The 12,024-nt window shown below is 41.2% G+C and overlaps 1 protein-coding gene across 1 annotated transcript in view; it reads left to right on the top strand.

Annotated features, from left to right (window-relative positions):
* oca2 (oculocutaneous albinism II) overlaps positions 1 to 12,024 on the top strand; it is a 106,260-nt gene that overhangs the window by 8,024 nt on the left and 86,212 nt on the right. The gene's annotated exons all lie outside the window — the stretch shown is intronic.

Raw genomic sequence — 12,024 nt, 5'->3', positions numbered from 1 at the left:
TCAGTACTTCCAAAAGTTACCCTTACTGTTCAGAAAACTCTGCAAATTCAAAACAGGGTAATACTCCACCCAAGTACACGCTACTGATCTTAGATATCCTGTTTATGAGCTGCTGTTGACAGTAAACAGACATTGTCACCATAAGGATGGCTGGATTTAGCCATAGAGAGACATACGGTTGTCTATGGTAAAATTGTATTTTTAATTAAAGAAGATCATTCAAAACAAATTTGAGACATTATAAAAGACACAGATCTCTGGATTGACATGCCCCACTTGTGGACGTCTGGCCCTCATACCACCCTCATGGAGTCTGTTTCTCACAGGTTGAGCAGAAACATGCACATTAGTGGCCTGCTGGAGGTCATTTTGTAGGGCTCTGGCAGTGCTCCTCCTGTTCCTCCTTGCACAAACGAGCAGATAGCAGTCCTGCTGCTGGGTTGTTGTCCTCCTACGGCCCCCTCCATGTCTCCTGGTGTACTGGCCTGTCTCCTGGTATCTCCTCCATGCTCTTGACACTGTGCTGGGAGAAACAGCAACCCTTCTTGCCACAGCGTGCATTAATGTGCCACCCTGGATGAGCTGCACTACCTGAGCAACTTCTGTGGGTTGCAGACACCGCTGCATGCTACCTCTAGTGGTGAGGGCACTGGTAAAATGCAAAAGTGACCAAAAATCAGGCAGAAAGGATGAGGACAGGTAAATGGTCTGTGGCCTCCACCTGCAGAACCATTCCTTTATAGGGGTTGTCTTGCTAATTGCCTCTCATTCCCACCTGTTGTCTGTTCCATTTGCACAACAGCAGGTGAAGTTGATTCACAATCAGTGTTGCTTCCTAACTGGACAGGTTGATATTACAGAAGTGTGATTGATTTGGAGTTACATTGTAATTTTTAAGTCTTCCCTTTATTTTTTTGAGCAGTGTATATTCTTGTTGAAATTCTTGTACTGTACACCTTTTTGTTTGCTGCTGTAACTCCGTGAATTTCCCCATTGTGGGACGAATAAAGGAGTATCTTATCTTATCTCTTATGTTATCGAACTTAGTGTGCTCTCTTTTTCAGCCTGATGACTGTGTGGAGTAATGATCAGGGACTTTGGGAGGATGGTCTGGATGGTTCTTCATGAGTTTTTCGAGTGCATGCAGCAGGCATACAGTTGTCATAGGTGGGATTAAACACACAGTCTGTGTACCTCTTTGCAGACTGTCTCAAAATGTGCCAGTGTTGGGTTTGAACAGTTATCACATCCATAAGAGGCTGAAAGGCTGCTTAGTTTTCTGTTACATACACTTGTTTTGTTGAGTTGCGCTGTGCTTGTGTTTTACATCTAATTACATGAGTTTCAATCATATACCTGAATTACTGATTCCCATTTTACTTTTCTTCTGTTATTTGTTTGTGGTTGTTGTGCCAAAAAATGTTGGCACCAGCTATAAACAATCCTGTTCCCCCAACCAATAGCTCCTCACTTCAAAGCAGCTGCTGCTGCACTTTACCGAAGGTCATCTACGAGCAAGATGAGTCAGTACAAATAAACCCAAGGTAAGAAACTGTGTAGTCATCTTAACTCCTAAATGGCGATCTTCGTTTTCTAGCCTGGAAAACAGCTTATGAATTTAGTAAAAGTAGAGTTTTAAATTTAAAGGTGACATATCATACTTTTTTCATCAATATATATTGGTCTAAGAAGTCCCCAAAACATGTCTTTAAAGTTTATGCTCAAAAAAACACTTTGAAATCAGATTTTGGCATGCCTGAAAAACCCTCTCTCTGACCACGCCCCCCCAGGAAGTGGATGTGGCCTGTAAACATGTTGGCTGAATAGACACACTGCTTACAGAACACGCTACTTCAACCCTCTGAATTTGATCCAGAATCTGATCCTGACGGAGAGGCGCCTGTAGCAGGACCTTTCTGAACCATTGGTCACAGATTTAGTGTTTCTTGTTGTTTTATTTATCAGTATGTAGACGTGTGTCTTGGTACACAGCTACGAACATGTAGCTATGTGGCTATGCTAATTAGTGCTAGCACTTATCCATGAAAAATAAAAATCATCCACTAGATCTTCAAATCTGCAGACGTGGGGAGTAAAACTGACCTTTGTGTTTATTAAGACAGCCTACAACTAGCATGCCTCCCTCCTAAGCTCCTTGTTAGCACACGTGTGTGCAGGGAATGAAAAACAGAGGAGGGGTTGAGTTGTATTTTATACAGTCTATGGGCTGAACAAGCTCCGAGCTCTGACTTTGTTACAGACCGGATATTGTTGTGACGTATGAAAAACACTGAAAACTGAAATGGCTCGTTTCACACACATTTACAGAAAGGTGGAGAAATCAGAACAGGGGCAGGATGGATTTTTTTCATTTTCGGGGGGTTTGTAGACAGGGACACATATTTCAGGTAGAGAACCATTAAAAAGTCCATTTTGCATGATATGTCACCTTTAACTATATGGTCAGTCCCCTTAATAGGCTGTTTAAATTGATCAAAAGTAACATTGGTTGCATTAACAGTTCAGCACCAAAGAGTAAACAGACATCATTGACCAGATGTCAAGAGACAGTGTTTCTAAGACAGACTGGATCTGGAATGAAGGTCATGTTCTCTTGATTTGTCACTCTGAACCATAGACGGTATCATTAATGGACGTAGTCTCCGTGACGTCACCCGTCTGTTTCTGAAGCGCTGTTTTGAGGCCAATCATCAGCGGCAGCCATATTGGAAATGCTGAACTCAACATAACTTATTTTGAGCGAGTGTGACGTAAAGAGGCGGGCTTTGAGCCTCCTAACAAACAGCTACAGTGTTCCCGCCTGTCAATCAAGTCAGCTGTGCCTCTCATTATGGAAAACTTGTAATCTTAATATCTTCTAAACTGCCTCGTTATGAAAAACTTCACCGCCTGTACAGTGTGTGCTGATCAAGAAATGAGTTATCCAGGCTACACTCACTTTTTGTACCAGGCTGTAAGCTTGTTTAGTTTCTGCTGTAAAGATCGGCTGTTTTGAAAGGGTGTGTATGTGGTTCCCTGTACTTCCAGAGCCAGCCTCAAGTGGATACTTTAGGAACTGCAGTTTTTAACACTTCCGCATTGGCTTCAAGTCTTGCAGCCGGAAGTTGCCTCTTGGTTTGTTACTTGTGAAAACAGGGTCCAGCATCTATTTCTGGGTTACCTGGACTCAAGAATAGCCCATAATATGCCCTCATTACCTGCAGCTAGTCTCCATGAGGGGCTTAAGATGTTGGTTAGTGCACAAAGATGTTTCACAGTTGTTGCAACAGAACCACAGATCTTGTCTTTTAAGTTCCCTGCAATCTTATTACTTGTAAGAATGTGCTGCCTACATTACCCACAATGCAACTGCTCCAGATGCCAGAGACAATCTGTACTCAAATGCTTGATTTATTGCGTGACCTCCATTTGTTAGTTATCAGACAGCTTCCTCTAATACTGGTCAAATCATGTTAAGATATTACACATGTCAACAAAGAGGATGCAAGCCAGGGAAAGACAGACCTGCAGACAGAGAGCAGGCAGCTGTGTGTCTGCAGCAGCATGTGACTGCATGTGGAAGGTCGACAAAAGAGAATGATGCTCCTGTGTCTGCAACTTTAAAACAGCTTTTCCTTTCTTTCACTCAGCTGCGTCTAATCTCTCTCTTGTTTACTGCACCTGAAAACTGAGTGCCCCCGTCATATAGGGGGAAAAAAGAAGAAGCAGAACGTTACCGCTATGCATTGTGGGATGCAGTACAACATCCAGGGAGTTTTGACATACTGCAGATTTTGCTCTTGTTCACATACCACATACTGAATTTTGGCCAAATCAGTACGTACTGCTAGTGTAGTAGGCGGTTTGAAAAACACCCTGTGACATTTCACTCAACACAGCACTCAGTAATAAGGAAGAGTGTTCAGCATTTTCACACACGTTTCCTATTTTTGGACTTTGCAGTTGTTAACACTGTTTGTGGAGTGTTTCGGCTGAATGTTACTTTACCATACTGGAGATATGTTCTGATATAAAATGATGCCCCTGATGAATGTTCTTGTTATCTGATTAATTCACAGTTAATGATGAAAACTGGTTCATGTTCAACCTAATCTGACTCCATTCACACAGACCAATGTTGAAAGTTACAGGCTTGATTCACTTGAGTCCATAACTTAGACTGTGGCTCTCTGTTCCTCTTCAACTAAAGAACACTAACCTGCTGTTATTGTATCTACAGTACAGGACAACCCACTACAGATGAATTATTCTGTAATCCATGAGGACACTGGAATACAACATTCACTGAATTGAAAGCTTGTAGTAAATAGCCAACAAAGAAATTGATGTTATAATTCAATTTGAACTTAAGATTTCAGACACTCGACATGAAACCAACTTTTTACAGGCTTTGAACTTGAGACTTGTAAGCCCTTATGTACCTCCAGCTGAACTTCAATGTAAAGTTTGTGCAGTCTTTTCCACATGACCCAGTCAGTCTCGTCCACTACCTTTCATAATGATTATATATGGTTCACTGGTCCTCATTACTCTGGCCATATCCATGCATACTTTGATCATACAAGTTATTCTGCACTCATGACTGGACCACTCAGCCCCAGACACATTCTTATGATAACTTCTAAGCTGAGTTTAAGATCCAGTGTATTGTTGATGAACATTTCACTACCTAACTCTGTTCCTGTGATCCAAACAGCTGATCGGTGTGTATCTGTGCTCATGCCGCGGAAGAACACCGGTCTTTTAGGTGCGTCTGAAAATAGTGCCAAAACAAGGTTCTGATGGCAAAGTCTAGAGCTGCAATTTTTTCTACTGGTGCATGCATTTGCACCGTGATGAGTTCCTGGACCGTATTTTCTTAACTTTAGCGAAATTATGCAAAACAGGAGGCCCCATCTGCAGAGAATTGTAGCCTAGCTTGCGCCCGACCCTCTGGGAATTTGCTCATTAAAGGGAAAGAGCTCCCCGGCACGCATTGTAGCTAACAGGAGCAATAATGTACTGTAACTCATACGACTCCACTTCAAAAAACCTGAAATATCCCTTTAATAAACATGTTTACAGCCTGGTTCAAAAAACAGCTTGGCCCTGCGAAGCTAATTCTCTATCAGCACACGCTGTGCAGGGTTGAATTTTTTTCTAACATGCCGGTTCAGAAGATATTAAGATTATGAGTTTTTACCCAGATAAGGACATGACTGACGTGACTCCCGGTCGGGAACACACAGCCATTGGCTAGGAGGCTCACACTACGTCACACACTGCCTGGTTGAGTTCCGCATTACCAATATGGCTGCCGCCGTCGATTGGCTTCAAAACAGCGCTCAGGAACAGATGGGTGACGTCACGGATACTACGTCCATATTTGATACAGTCTAAGGTTGGAATGCTCAGTTCGATGTGAGTAACCTGCTAGTTTCCTTATTTTAAGAAGAGTTAATATTCTTCACCTCCTTCTTCAAACTGATGTTTCTGCTGTAGTACAGAACGGACAAACCAGAAACATAAGTCTGTTTTTATTTAGTTCCTCAAAAGAATTTGAATTGATAAATATTTTTGATAGTGAAAACTTGACAAATGGACCACCATCATTTCCCTGACAGGAGGGGTGAGTAGGGGAGCATTCATTTATTTTTTTATTTCATGAACTTTGTTTATTAGAATTTCTTTGACATAATTTGATAGTTGCATTGAACACTTGTAATTAACAATTTCATATAACAATAACAATAAGACAATAAACCCTTAAATAATAACAAGGAAAAAAAAAAAAAACCCAAAACAACATAATGATAATAACAATAATTGTCATTATTATTATCATTACAACAATAATTAAAACTAAATTAACCACAATAACAGCAATAATACAAAAAGCAAACAAAAAGGTGAATTATTACACATCTATACACGTACACAGATGTATACACACACATACATATCTATGAGAAAGAGTAGGGGAGCTTTTAAATCTTGAATCTGACCGCTAAATATTCCCTTTTCTACACACTGTCCCTTTAAATGTTACCTCAAGAAGTTCAAACTATGAGTGTAACAGATTATTGATTGAAGGAAGACCAACAGAAAAAATCTATATTAATAATACTACTAGCAATATCAAAGTAAATATATGACTTTGGTTCTGAGTGACATATCATAACAAGTATCAGATTGATCCTCTGAAAGACGCCGCAGCATTCTCTGGCACATAATCTAAGCTGTCCACTAAACTCCAGCGTATCCACAAGTCTGCTGCTCCTCTGCCCGCCCACTCCCACTGGTATCGCCCCTGGTCTTCAGAAACTTTACTGGCTCTCTGTCCCACAAAGAATCCACTTCAAAGTCCTTCTTCTCACTCTTAAACCATCCATCTGTAATCTCACCCACCCCCTCTCACCTCCCTGACCTCCACCGCCGACACACGCCTTCCCACAGCCTCTGCTTCTCTGATACCAACCTACTCCATGTAGAACTGTCTTAAGGTGCTGTGGGTTCTCTGAGAGAGCTCTACAGATAAAATATTGTAGAAGTATGGCAGGATGGGGTTTGTTTTATCTATTGACAATATTTCAAGAGATACATGACCCCATGGAGATTATATTCCACTATTATCATTATTGTGCTTTTTAGGATTTGTTTTAATGTGTCATATTTAAGAACAACCTCTGCTTGTATCAGAAGTATACTCTGAATCATCAGATATTTGGTCTCATCACTTGAGCCAGGGCAGGGACAGGATTGTAAAAGTACCTCTGAATAATGATGTTGGACGTGTTTTTTTGTTTTGGAGTAACAGTGCTAAGTAGTAAGTAACTCATTCATCAAGCAGCCACAGCGTTTGTAGTGACAGTGGTTGAATCACTTGAAGCCTCTGGCTGTAATCTTTCCGTGTGTGTTCATGTGATTTCACTGTTCTCTCTATTGTAGCTGACGTACGTCCACGAGACCAGGGTGTCTTGCCCCCCTGGACATCTCCCTTGCATAGCTTTCATGCTCTGGTGTTGCAGAAGACACTCAGTCCATACCAGGTGACTCCATGCACTCAAAGGGAAACATTGTCCTCCCTTATTTCTAAGAATGGAGAAGGTCGATGCAGGAATTTCATTTTAATCACTCAGCTGCAGAGTTCATTTTGGGAGGGAGTTAATGGAGGAATATTTTTGTCAGTGATTTTGTTCAGTTCACTGGATGGATAATTTTCATTGTGGGAAGGTTTGAGTGGTCGGAGCTTCTAATTACTTAGGTCCTTTTAGTCTGGTTCACTGGCTTTACTCATGGATGGCAGGATGTTAAAATCCTAATCTGCTCACTAGCGTTGGGTCAAAGGGAAATAAATGAAAGATTAAATTAAAGATACACAGGGATTTATCTGTATCGCCAAGTAGGGCCCCAAAATCCCTCTTTTAGGGTGAGATGCTTTTTGAAATGAATACAATGAAGTCTACAACCAAAGGGCAGCTTGAGTTTAGATTTGTATGGAGAAAACAACAGAAGGATAGGAGAAAGAAACACATGAGCACCACCTTTCTATTGGTTAGATGTATGCTGGTTCTGTCAGATCACATTGCAAAAGAAAAAGTTGATGAAAAGAATTTAAGAGAGCTTTCAGCAAGGTAGTTTACACTGGTCTCACTCTACCTTTTACTGAGGCAGATATACTGTAAACACCACATGAGCCATATCTACAAATGCCACTACCTGGTGTTGGGTTTTAAAGGGAGTCGGGATGTTACTCTCTGAACCCAACCATGTCCTTAGGATCTGCCAGACCAGTTTACATCGAACAATTGCTATCGAATATCATAAGTCCATCCTCATAACTTTATGTCTCAAGCTGAGTAACTGTGACTTACTTTCTTCTCCAACTTATTTATGGCTGTTCCTCCCATCACCCCTCTACCCCCCCCCCCTCTCTGTGTCTGATCTTTTGACAATATTTATCAGCAGCCCATTTTGCAAAGACATCCAAACATCAAAGTGACACTTTGTGTTTTCAAATGTTTGGATATGTCCCTATCACAAAAGGTAATCTGAAGCTAATGAATGACATAGCATTTCACAACGGTCCAAAACTGAGATGAACGTCATTGGTAGCAACCAAGCGGCAACCTCCGGCTGCGAGAATTGAAGTCATTGCGGAAGTCCACTTGAGGCTGGCTCTGGAAGTACAGGAAACCACATACACACCCATTCAAAAAAGCCGATTTTTACAGCAGAAATAAACATGTTTACAGCCTGGTTCAAAAAACGAGTTTAGTCTGGATAGCTCATTTCTCAATGGGCACACACTGTACGAGGGGTGAATTCGTTCATAACGAGGCAGTTTTGAAGATATTAAGATTACGAGTTTTCCATTATGAGAGGAACAGCTGACTTGATTGACAGACGGGAACACTGTAGCTGTTGGCTAGGAGGCTCAAAGCCGACCCCTGCTGAAGTCAATCTAGCTCGACAGCAGTTTGGTTGACTTCAGCATTTCCAATAAGCAGAAGAAGAAGAAAGAAAGAAACGTACTTTATTAATCCCCAGGGGGGAAATTCACTTTTTCAGTCGTGTTGTTTTTTGGTCATGCTACACGCACAGTTTTTTGATATATATACATACAATCATGCACACACACATGCAGTGGACATGCACTTTTTTTGGGAGAGATGTCAGAGTGAGGATACTTCCATCAACCAGCGCACCCCAAGCAGTTGGGGGGTCGGTGCCCACCGACCATTTGCTTCAAACAGTGCTTCAGGAACAGATGGGTGACGTCACAGATACTACGTCCATTATTTATACAGTCTATGGTTGCAAGGTTCATATTTAACAGACGCTTATTTCTCAGACGTCAGGGGCAGAGAGCGACAAGAGATTGTCTCTATCACATACATACATGGACAGTCTGCACAAGTGTCCTCTGTGTGTGAAACACTGCATTGATATAGTGGACTAGAAAAGGACTGGAAGTGTTGAGGAGATTCAGTAAATGTATCCATCCGTCCGTCCGTCCGTCCATCCATCCATCCATCCATCCATCCATCCATCCATCCATCCATCCATCCATCCATCCATCCATCCATCCATCCATTATCTTGACCGCTTATCTCGTTTCAAGGTCATGGGGGGCTGGAGCCAATCCTAGGGGACTCTGAGTGGAATGCAGGTCGCCAACCTATCACAGGGCAAACATGGAGAGACAGACAACCGTTTACACATACTCACACCTGCAGGCAATTAAGAGTGATTAATTAACCCGATGAGCAAGTTTTTGGACTATGGGAGGAAGCCTGAGTACCTGTGAAGAACCCACGCATGGAGAACATGAAAACTCCACACAGAAAAGCACCTGCTCAACTGGGGACTGGAACCAGGATCCTTCTCGCTGTGATGCAACAGCGCTACCAACCGCACCACCGTGCAGTCCAACAATGGTATCCATATCAATAAAATGAACTATCCCCATCCTAAGTGTAGAGTCCCACTTGCTGTGGACTGAAGCTCTGGAGAGCCTTCATGTTGAATGACCCACTCAAAGTGTAATTTATCAGTTGAATAGAACGGCGAAACATGGGGTTGAATATGTTTTATGAGCATCATTAAATGGACTTGTTGATTATAAAAGATGGTATATACCACCATGCCTATCAGTGTCAGAACCTCTCTGGTTGAACATGTACTTTGTTCACAGGTAGGATAACTGAACGACTTTTGTTACATTTTTGGTCCTTTATGCGATGAACCCTCAGAGGCATGTCCTCTGAAGCCACAGGGACCATTTCTGTGACAGTTAATAAAGCAGCAGGGGCACAACTCAAACATTAAAACCCCTTATTGTCTCTGTGGATCCCTGCCTTGATTGACGGCTCTTCATGTTGCTAGCTTTATATGCTCTTCTTATAATCAGAGGCCCCGAGTAAGCAGGCAGATTCCACATCAGTTTTTTTAAGCATGCCTGATGACCTTCTAACCTTTTTGGTACTAAGTCGAGCTTAGCGGGCTTACCTCACTTTCTTCCCTGCCCCACAGATACACACAAATCCCTCACTCTGAGCCTGCATTGTCAAATGTTTTTATTATGATTCTGACGCATTTTTAAGACTTTTTAGGCTCCAACACTTCTCTATGGAAGCCCTAAAAGGACATGATTAAATACATTTTATTTTCTCTGTTTTCTCGAGATAACGAGTTCAGTTTACTCGTTTTCTCAACTTGTTAGGACGCCTGAGCACCAACGAGGTTATCTCCAGATTACAAGCTTTTTTTCTGGAGATAACGAGAAAAATAAGTCCATCTCGAGAAAGAGGAGAAAATAAAATTGTATTTAATCATGTTCTTTTTGGGCTTCTGTACTAAAAATAAAAGGAGCACATTTAAATATAACCAAGTAACTTAAGGTAATAGGGAAAGGACTGTTTTCAGTTTCTTTAATTCTTTTGTTTTTTGTTTTTTCACAAATATTGTTTAGTGAATTTTGCCTCATTAAAGAATAAAAATACATTTTGTTACAAGGCATTTATCTTTTAGGTTGAAGATCAAAAACACCAGAAACAAGCTTTGTTATCTGGATGAAAGGAAATAAATGATCCCATTGTCACGTGAAAAATAAATCGAGATCTCAAGATTGTTTTCTTAGGATATCAAGAAAATTAACTTTTCTCTGCTGAGAAAATAAAATGTATTTAATCATGTCCTTTTAGGGCTTCCATACTTCTCAAAGTTAGAAGAACCTCTAAGGATTTGAACCATTCATTTTCTACATAGCTTATTCTGTCTTCTGTACAAACTTTTATTATCATTATTTTCATTGTATTTGTATTTATATCTTATTACTTACTTCTTCTATTAATATTATTTGATATTCTTAATTATTGTGTATAGGAGCAACTTTAATGACTGAGTTTCCCCCCAGGATAAATTAAGTATTTCTGATTCTGATTCTGAAAGAGTCAGTTTGAGAAACTCCATAAAAATTCAGTAAAGATTAAGGAACCAGGGTTTAACTGTGACATTTCAGAGGAGCATGAAATGCACGTTATACCAGATAATAGTGAAAACAAACAACCATAGGTAACACATTACAAACGTGGAGTAATCCTTTAAAGTCAGTCCTTTTTTCTCTCTAAAGTTTCCTGTGAAGCCTCTCTGTCTCTGACCTGTCTGACCTTTCTACACCTTAAATCTGTGGAGTAGACTCACCCTGTTAAAGTGAGTTAGGCTTTGTATTTGACAGCTCTCTCTCCCTCAGTAGAATACAGAGAACACCTTGAGAGCACTCGTACTGATTGAGATGCTAAGATACCTTTACAAAATCAAATCTGTCACACTTTGTTCTAAATGCTTTGTCTGGGGAGTATCCTCAACATGTGCGGCTTAAGTTGTATTTATTTAGTTCAAGGAGCTGTCATGAACAGTTTTTTCACTGGTGGATTTGTAGTGTGTGTGTGTGTGTGTGTGTGTGTGTGTGTGTGTGTGTGTGTGTGTGTGTGTGTGTGTGTGTGTGTGTGTGTGTGTGTGTGTGTGTGTGTGTGTGTGTGTGTGTGTGTGTGTGTGTGTGTGTGTGGTGGTGGTGGTGGGGGCTCTAATCAGCGAGGGGAGTTTGGCTGTAAAAGTGGGAGAGAATGATTGAATGGGAAAGTTTTCTTCTATGAGTGGAGAGAGAAACTTGTGCCACTCCCCCCCTCCTCCCAACCCAGAGTACTCAGCAACATCTCCCTCCTTCGCTGGGGAGCACAGGAACGGAGAAGAAAAGGAACTCTGCCTCTCTCGTCTTCATGAACATATAAAACTATAACTGCAAATAAACCCCCCGGCATCAGTTCCACACATCAGCGTTTCTCCAGGACTGTGGGAATGAATCACTTGTGATATTTCCTGTTGGATATTCATCTTTTACCTCACAAATCAGCATCACCGCCATTCACATTATTGTGTTTATCTTCATCATCATCATCATCATCATATAGATCAACTTGCATCTTCGTCCTCCAAGGTAAGCATCACTTTCATTTTTATGTT

The sequence above is a fragment of the Notolabrus celidotus genome, chromosome 2, assembly GCF_009762535.1.
Source record: "Notolabrus celidotus isolate fNotCel1 chromosome 2, fNotCel1.pri, whole genome shotgun sequence".
In the NCBI taxonomy this organism is placed as follows: Eukaryota; Metazoa; Chordata; class Actinopteri; order Labriformes; family Labridae; genus Notolabrus; species Notolabrus celidotus.
This window is presented reverse-complemented; position numbering and strand designations above follow the sequence as displayed.